General features: G+C 39.2%; 1 long non-coding RNA gene across 1 annotated transcript; it reads left to right on the forward strand.

Annotated features, from left to right (window-relative positions):
• Positions 1-764: 764 nt before the first annotated feature.
• LOC142750996 (uncharacterized) lies at positions 765-5,265 on the forward strand. The gene is made up of 3 exons (XR_012882673.1): positions 765-803; positions 1,265-1,296; positions 5,148-5,265. It is a non-coding gene; the product is annotated as an uncharacterized LOC142750996 (long non-coding RNA).
• Positions 5,266-9,648: the final 4,383 nt, after the last annotated feature.

Genomic DNA, 9,648 nt, shown 5'->3' on the forward strand with positions numbered 1-9,648 from the left:
AGCTCTGATCGCTGCTATAATACATTACGCTACCTACGTATTGTAATGCATTCTAACTGTCATTGTGACGTGACAGTCCGTACCTGGCAACCCGAAGCCCATTGTGTAGCCTCCGTTTGCCATGACAAGCATTGGCAGCCCCCACAGTCACTTCGTGGGTGCTGCCGATATGCTTCAAACCCATTTAATCCGTCGGTCGCCAAATTTAAGGGGTTAATTGCCAAAATCAGCGGCGATGGTCCACTGACCGGCAAGACTAGAGTTTCAGCTGTGGGGACAGCTGACGTCCCGATTCCCGGACACTGTCTGTTAGGACAGTGTGCCTTGGGGACCGGTCCGCAACTGTACGTCCTGGTGCGGGAAGCAAGCCCTCTCGAGGACGTACCGTTGCGGCGTAGCGCGGGAAGAGATTAAACAACCCATTTATTTTGGAGTGGACAATCTACTTTTTACAAATCAATAAACAATAAGGATAATATTTATTTCATATCAATTTTCTTCAATTTTATTATTCATCGTTTTGTGCATTGATACTGGCCAATTATCCTTATGAACACTCGGAATTGTTTAAATCACAACGGCAGTGTAGTCTGGCGACACCGATTTCCTCCCCCACTCCAAAAACATACTGATAGATTATATATAATATATTAGCAATTTGAAATGCATAAGAAGATCTTGATCTTGTAGCTGTTCTAGAATTCCATAGAATTACTGCATTTCTTTATAATACTTTACTCATTGCTTCTTTGTTTTTTTTCTTTAGGCTTTAGAAGATGTTCGTAGTGAAGAGCACATTGCTGGTAATAACATTTAAGTCTATATTTTATTTTTGCATTAAACCTAAAGTATATAAAGCTCTTCTTTTATATGTTGTCTGGGCATAACCCAAAAGAATGCATTACTGTGATCCGCCGCCGCTGCTGCTGTGTCGGCGATTCAGAGTGTAATCAAGTAAGGAAAATAAAGGGAAAGCAGCGCTCGAATGAGCACTGCGACCCCTTCAAAACAGCTGATCGGCCCGGGTCCCGACAGTAGGACCCCGACCCATCAGCTATTGATGGCCTATCTTGAAAATAGGCCTTCAATTTTTAGGGGCTGGAAAAACCCTTTAATTCTTTTTGAGGGAGAATGGCATGGTCAAATTTTAGCCATGGTGAAAATGTTTTTTTTAAATATATGTTACTTCACAAAACTTGGTTTAATATGAAACATTTCCTGTGCATTTTCTATGTACTTACTTTTGTCTTTTAATCTATCTTAGAAACTGTAGAATCAAAGGGAACATTGGCTAAGGTAAATACAAATATATTTCCTATCAGGTGAAAAGGGTATTTCTCATGGAGTTTCTACTCTGCATATAACATTAAGAATTCTATCATTCTACAGCCGCTAGAACCTGTTTAGGACCACACTGGACATTTATGGACTAAATTATTATTCTTTTGATTCATACTCTTTAAATTTGTGCAATGTCATTATTTCAAGCTGGTGGCAAATGCTTTCCCGGGGCTCATTAAATGTTCCCATACCATTTGATTCACCTCTAATCTTGCTATTCAAGTTAAACTCCATAGGATATAGTTTAAGTCTCCAGTGGATATATTGATATCTTTGCGGTCAACAGTGACGTACAGATGAGGTTCACTATAGGTTTTGGGATGCACATGGACATATCTGAATTTCTATGGGTCTTTCAATTATTTGATGTGTGTCTGTTAGAATTTATGTTCTGTAAATGTACAATTGTAATTTGTATAGTGTAGTGTATAGCTAGTGTTGGGATTAAGTTTAACACCGGTATAGAAACGAGAATGCCCTTTCCTTATGTTTGAGATTGGCAGGTTTAGTGAAAACATTAGGTCCTAAGAACCTGCCCCAAGAGATCAATTTATACAAGTAAGGCTGTGTTCACATCAGCATTGGTTTCCGTTCATGGGTTCCGTTGCAGCTTTCATTCGGAGGTACCCATAAACGGAAACCAAAGATTCTGTTTGCATTACCATTTTTTTTTTGGTAATTCTTCCGTTGCAAATGTTTTGCATTTGTCTCCGTTCCATAAGGTTTGTGACTACGCTATTGTTTCCGCTAAAAAAACTGACACCTTACGGAACGTAGACGTAGACAAGCGAAAACCATTTGCAATGGAGGCATTACCATTGAAATCAATGGTAATGCAAACGGAAGCTTTGTTTTCAGTTTGGCTTTCCATTCATGCATTCCTCCGACGGAAAGCTACAACGGAACACATGAACAGAAACCAACGCCGATGTGAACGAGGCCAAGAGACTAAACCCGAAACATTGTCACTGGTTTTGGAGACCATTACAAAATACTGGATTGTGTATTATTGTCTCTACAAAGCCCAGGAACACAGACTATATGAACATGCATGCTAACTATTGGGTTCTGTTAATTTCTCTTTTTTATTTTTCTAACTCTTTTGGATGTTCCTGTATCTGTTATTTTTAGTTACTTTAAAGTTTTGCCTTGTTACTGTAACAAGCCAAAGAGTTCTTCTTGGATTGTAAATGCACGTGTGGATTTTGAGGCAGATTATACCATGTGTTGTGACAAAAATCCAGAAGAAATCCAGGACATACAGTTAGGTCCAGAATTATTTGGACTGTGACACAAGTTTTGGCATTTTAGCTGTTTACCAAAACATATTAAATATACAGTTATATAATCAATATGGGGTTAAAGTGCAGATTCTCATCTTTAATTTGAGGGTATTCACATCCTAATTTGAGGAAAGGTATATGAATTACAGCTCTTTAATATGTAGCTGCCTCTTTTTCAAGGGACCAAAAGTAATTGGACAATTATCTCCAAAGCTATTTAATGGGCTGCATGGGCTATTCCCTCGTTAATCCATCATTAATTAAACAGGTAAAAGGTCTGGAGTTGATCCCAGGTGTGGCATTTGCATTTGGAAGCTGTTGCTGTGAACCCACAACATGAGGTCAAAGGAGCTCTCAATGAAAGTGAAAACAGACCATCATTAGGTTGAGAAAAATGAAAAAAAACAAAAACATCAGAGACATAGCACAAATGTTAGGAGTGGCCAAATCAACAGTTTGGTAAATTTTAGACAAAAAAGAGCGCACTGGTGATCTCGTGAACTCCAAAAGGCCTGTATGTCCATGTACAGTGGTGGATGATCGCAGAATCCTTTCCATGGTGAAGAAAAACCCCTTCACAACATCTACACAAGTGGAAAACCCTCTCCTGGAAGTAGGTGTATCAGTATCCAAGTCTACCTTAAAGGGAAGACTTCATGAGAGAAAATACAGAGGGTTCACCACAAGGTTAACCATTAATCAGCCTCAAAAATAGAAAGGCCGGATTAGACTTTGCTAAACAACATATAAAGAACCAGTCCAGTTTTGGAACAGCATTCTGTGGACAGATGAAATTGAGATCAACCTGTATCAGAATGATGGGAGGAAAAAAGTATGTAGAATGCTTGGAATGGCTCATGATCCAAAGCACACCAAATCCTATGTATAACATGGTGGATGTAGTGTGATGGCATGGGCATGCATGGCTGCCAAAGGCACTGAGTCACTAGTATTTATTGATGATGTGACTGAAGACAGAAGCAGCCGGATGAATTCTGAAGTGTTCAGGGATATACTTTCTGCTCAGATTCAACTAAATGCAGCAAGGTTGATTGGACGTCACTTCACAGTATAGATGGACAATGACCAAAAACATACTGCGAAAGCAACCCAGGAGTTTTTTAAGGCAAAGAAGTGGAATATTCTGCAATAGCCAAGTCCATCACAAGATCTCAACCGGATCGAGCATGCAATTCACTTGCTTAAGACAAAGCACAGAAAGACCCACAAACAAGCAACAACTGAAGACATCTGCAGTAAAGGCCTGGCAATACATCACATAGGAGGAAACCCAGCTTTTGGTGATGTCCATGGGTACCAGACTTCAGGCAGTCATTGCCTGCAAAGGATTCCCTACAAAGTAATAAAAAAACAACATTTTATTTATGGTAATGTTAATTTGTCCAATTGCTTTTGAGCCCCTGAAATGAGGAGGCTTTGAAAATCTGCAGATTACCCTAAAGTCTGTACTGATTTTCTTTTACTGCATGTGAATGGGGTTTTGTAAAACTCTTTTGACTTGTGCTGTACTTCATTATACATTTTTTGTACGGAAGGTGTTGCTTGGTTGTGCTAACATTTTCATTGCTAAACTTTACTTTGCGAGTGAGTTCCCAGTGTATTGTTTCTTCTATGTACTCTGGTTTCTTCTCACACTCTCAAAACATATTGATAGATTAATTGTCTTCCGGGAGGAATCTTGCGACTTTTGGGTTTATCAATTATTTTCTCCCGGTTTAAACAGTATCTGCATCTTCAGGACGCAGATACAGTTGAATCCAATGGTAGAGCAGGGGGCTGTAAGGTAACTGCTCCACCATTCACTATATATCGCTGGACGCGAGGCAGTAACGTCATTGAGCCTGTCGGCATTATACTGTGTGGTGGCAGTTATGAGGGGCACTTTACTCTGGAGACATTATACTCTGTGGAGGCAAATATAGGGGCATTATACTTTGTGGATGCAGTTATTGGGGGCATTATGTTGTGGTGGCATTTATGAGGGGCATTATAATGTGTGGGAGCAGCTATGGGTGCATTATACTGTGTGGAGGCAGTTATAGGGGCATTAAAATGTGTGGGGGCAACTATGGGGCAATATACTGTGTGGGGAGCACTATGGGTTAATATACTGTGTGGAGGCAGTTATAGGGGCATTATAATGTGTGGGGGCAGCTATGGGACATTATACTGTGTGGGGAGCACTATGGGGCAATATACTGTGGGGGCAGTTTCAGGGAGTATATTATATACAGTAGTATGCAGCAGGCTCAGGGGATAAATATTAACTCAATGGTGTAGTATGCAAATAGGGACGTGGCACGCAAATAGAGATGTGGCCTAAATAATCGTTCAATTATCATAATCAAGGTTACATGTTCAATTAATCGTGATTTTGTTTAGGTCGTAATTGCCCAGCGCTACTTTGAGGGTGCTTGTAATGCTCAATTCGTAATTGCCATTGAGTGGAACATGACTACCTAGGTGTCTTGTGTTGTTTCATTATTTTGTTTTTTTCTATAGAAAACTTCATCCATTAGAAAACGTCCAGCTTTGAATCGAGTCAGGAAAATTGTATCTAGTGATTCGTCAAGAGAGAGTTCCTCACAAAGTCGAAAAGATAAGAAATCGTCTTCTACTTTCCAAGTAAGAATTTGTAGTTGCCTTTTTAGAATAAGACGCATATCCCCCCAATTATTTTGTACTCGTGTATTTTTATGTATAGGATTACATTTTGAGAGGAATGTGAGGAAAGTATAAATTGAGAGGTTGTTATTATCCTAAAGAGATTCTAACTGTAAAGCATTGTTAACTACTTGGTGACCTTTTTACGTATAGTTATGTCGCTGTTTCAAAGGTCATAACGCAATCCAACGTACAGTTATGTTGGATTGTTAAGCCGTCACCGTGTCTAATGTGACCGAGTAAAGATGGCTGCTATCCTTGAAAGCAGACAATTTTTTTTATATTTAAATATTTTTATTTCTGTATTCATAACAAATATTCACAAATTCCAATTATACATACAAAAATTCAATGAACAATTTGACATACAAGACCGGTCTGAGAACTACTTCATTCCCATTTTTCCCACAAAGTACTTCTTTATTGAACCCCCATACTATTATAATATAACTTCTCATATTTTATTATGGTTACAAGATTTTGTTTCCATAATTAGATTTCTAAGGGGCAACTTGAAATCCACTTTCTAACTATTTGTAATTTTGCAGCAAACAGTAACTTTCTTAAAGGGGTTTTCCCAATACTGTTGTTTATTTTTTTTTTAATCACTGCAACGCTTATCAATTTATCTATTAATGCCCTCTAAATATAGTTATCTTCATTTTTATTTTGTAACCCGTTCCCGCCGCAGCCACTTTTGGACCAAATGACAGAGCCTCATTTTAAAATATGACATGTGTTACTATATGTGGTAATAACTTTGGAATGCTTTTACCTATCCAAGCGATTCTGAGATTGTTTTTTTTTCGTGACATATTGTACTTTATGTTAGTGAACAAATTTTGTCGATAAATTCAATATTTTTTGTGAAAAACACCAAAACGTAGAGATAATTTAATTAGCATTTTTCTAAATTCAAATGTATGTGCTTGTAAGACAGATAGTTACTAGTTAACATTTCCCATATGTCTACTTTATGTTTGCATCGTTTTTGAACATCCTTTCATTTTTCTAGGACGTTACAAGGCTTAGAACTTTAGCAGCAATTTCTCTTATTTTAAAGAAAATTTAAAAAGGCAATTTTTTTCAGGGACCAGTTCAGTTCTGAAGTGGCTTTGATGGCCTTATATATTAGAAAGTCCCCATAAATCACCCCATTTTGAAAACTGCACCCCTCAAAGTATCCAAATCAGCATTCATAATGTGTTTTAACCCCTTAGGAGTTTCACAAGAATGAAAGCAAAGTAGAGGTGAAATTTACAAATTTTATTTTTTTTGCCATGTTAAATACAGTATTTAACATTGCATATTGTTTCTGGCTAATACGCTACTACACAATTTTTTTACTGTATTTTTTGACGAAATTCATTTGTAATAGGGATGCACGGTGCATCGAAACTTCGATACTGTTTCGATACTGTGCATCCCTAAACGGTTCGATACCGCTATTTCCTGTATTTCGATACTGAGCTGCGCAGCCGCACAGCTCAGTATAGTAATACATGAATGTATGGGAGCGTGGCTGTGGCTGTGTAATACATGTGTAATTCAGCCACAGCCCCACTCCTGAGTCATGATAAGTTCGCGGGGTCAGGATGATGCGATGCGGCCATCGCTGCACTAATGAGCGGCAGCACTGAAGACAGAACATTTCGGGCGCACTGCAAAACACCCCCATGTTCTGTCCTCAGTGCCTGAACTGCCGCTCATTAGTGCAGCGCCGGCCGCACCTCCTCATGCTGACCGCGCGCGCACTTCCTGTCAGGAGCGGGGCAATGACTGTATTACTTCCGCAGCCCCGCTCTGTAACGGCGGAGATCAGAGAAACCTCTCATCTCCGCCGTTATTCCCCTGAATGCTGCGATCACAGCTGACTGCAGCATTCAGGGGAAAATGAGAAGGGGGGATGCCCCTGGATCGCGTCACAGGGAATTCCTGTGACGCGATCGAGGGCCATACCATATATGGGCAGACAGCACAGGGACTATTGACGGACCCCAGGGCTGTCTTACCATATTTCATGTTGTTAGGACATACCCAAGTATGCCCTAACAACTGCCTGTGTGCTATCCGTCCACAGGCTAATGTACTGGCACATATCTGATATATGTCAGTACATTAAAGTTTAAAAATAAAGTAAAAACAAAGTATTGTTAAATTTAAAAAAAAAATACACATTCACCTTTTTTACAATAAACATTAAAATAAGTCTCAATACATAAAATATACACATTCAGTAATGGCGCGCACAACAATTTTTTTGAATCAATTATGATGTGTACGCTGTAAAAAAATGAAATAAACACGGCTTTCATTCACTTATTAATGTAAGGTGCTAGGTGCGATGAATTTAACCTCCATGTTCCTCACATTAATATGTACCTCGCACATTAACCCATTATGATTGAGAAACATGATGGGATTAATTACTATTAATGTGAGGCGCGTTCAAAATTCATCACACGTTGCGCCTCACCTCAGAAAACGGAAGAATTTTTTTTTATTACTGTTGCCAAAAGTATCGAACTTGGTATCGAAATCGCAATAGGGAGGTCAATGTAGAAAAAAAAGGGGTAGCCAGGTTAGAGAGGGGTCAGACTATATTGGTGGGGGGAGAAACAGAATGTGGGGAGAGGACTAGACAACAAGATAAGGAGATCCTTTCGTTACAAGACATCAGTGTAAATAAAAAGGCCCGATTAATGTCAAATCACATTTCTGATAATAAAAGTGAAAAACTGACAGGCAAGTTAAAGTGTATGTTCACAAATGCCAGAAGTCTAGCAAGCAAAATGGGGGAGCTGGAGGCCTTGATACTGGAAGAAAATATAGATATAGTTGGTGTTGCTGAAACATGGCTGGACTCTTCACATGACTGGGCTGTAAATCTACAGGGTTTTACACTTTTTCGGAAAGACAGGGCAAATAGGAAAGGTGGTGGTGTATGTCTGTATGTGAGAAATGATATGAAGGCGAGTGTGAAAGAGACAATAGTGGGTGAAGACTGTGAGGAGGTTGAAACCTTGTGGGTGGAACTAGAAAGGGAGCTAAACACTGAAAAAATTACTTTTGGTGTAATCTATAGACCCCCCCAATATAACTGAGGAGATGGATGTTCAGCTATATAAACAGATGGAGCGGGCTGCACAGGCGGGTACTGTAGTGATAATGGGAGATTTTAATTTCCGGGATATTAATTGGTGTCATGGTTCGGCTTCAACTGCAAAGGGGAGACATTTCCTCAACCTGTTGCAGGAAAATTTTATGGGCCAGTTTGTGGAAGACCCGACTAGAGGTGAAGCTCTGTTGGATCTGGTCATTTCTAATAATGCAGATCTTGTTGGGAATGTCAATGTTCGTGAAAACCTCGGTAACAGTGATCATAATATAGTTACATTTTACCTATACTGTAAAAAACAAACGCAGGCTGGGAGGGCAAAAACATTTAATTTTAAGAAAGCCAATTTCCCCAGGATGAGGGCTGCTATTCAGGATATGGACTGGGAAGAACTAATGTCAAATAATGGAACAAATGATAAATGGGAGATTTTCAAATCTACTTTGAGTTATTATAGTGCAAAATTTATTCCTATAGGTAACAAGTATAAACGACTCATATTAAACCCCACATGGCTTACACCTTCTGTGAAAGGGGCAATACATGACAAATCTGAGGGTACAGCTGTAGCCTTTGTAAAATATAAAGAGCTTAATAAAATCTGTAAAAATTTAATAAAATTAGCAAAAATACAAAATGAAAGGCAGGTGGCCAAGGATAGTAAAACAAATCCCCAAAAAGTATATAAATGCTAAAAAGCCAAGGTCTGAACATGTAGGACCCCTAGATAATGGTAATGGGGAGTTGATCACAGGGGATCAAGAGAAGGCAGAGTTACTAAATGGGTTCTTTAGCTCTGTATATACAACTGAAGAAAGAGCAGCTGATGTAGCCGCTGCCAGTGCTGTTAATATATCAGTTGATATACTGAATTGGATGAATGTAGAGATGGTCCAAGCTAAATTAAATAAAATAAATGTGCACAAGGCCCCGGGACCAGATGGGTTACACCCTAGAATTCTTAAAGAGCTCAGTTCAGTTATTTCTGTCCCCCTTTTCATAATATTCAGAGAATCTCTAGTGACTGGTATAGTGCCAAGGGACTGGCGCAGCGCAAATGTGGTGCCTATTTTCAAAAAGGGCTCTAGGTCTTCCCCAGGTAATTATAGACCAGTAAGCTTAACATCCATCGTGGGGAAAATGTTTGAGGGGCTATTGAGGGACTATATACAGGATTATGTGACAATAAATAGCATTATAAGTGACAGCCAGCACGGTTTT

This window comes from Rhinoderma darwinii, chromosome 3, assembly GCF_050947455.1.
Source record: "Rhinoderma darwinii isolate aRhiDar2 chromosome 3, aRhiDar2.hap1, whole genome shotgun sequence".
In the NCBI taxonomy this organism is placed as follows: Eukaryota; Metazoa; Chordata; class Amphibia; order Anura; family Rhinodermatidae; genus Rhinoderma; species Rhinoderma darwinii.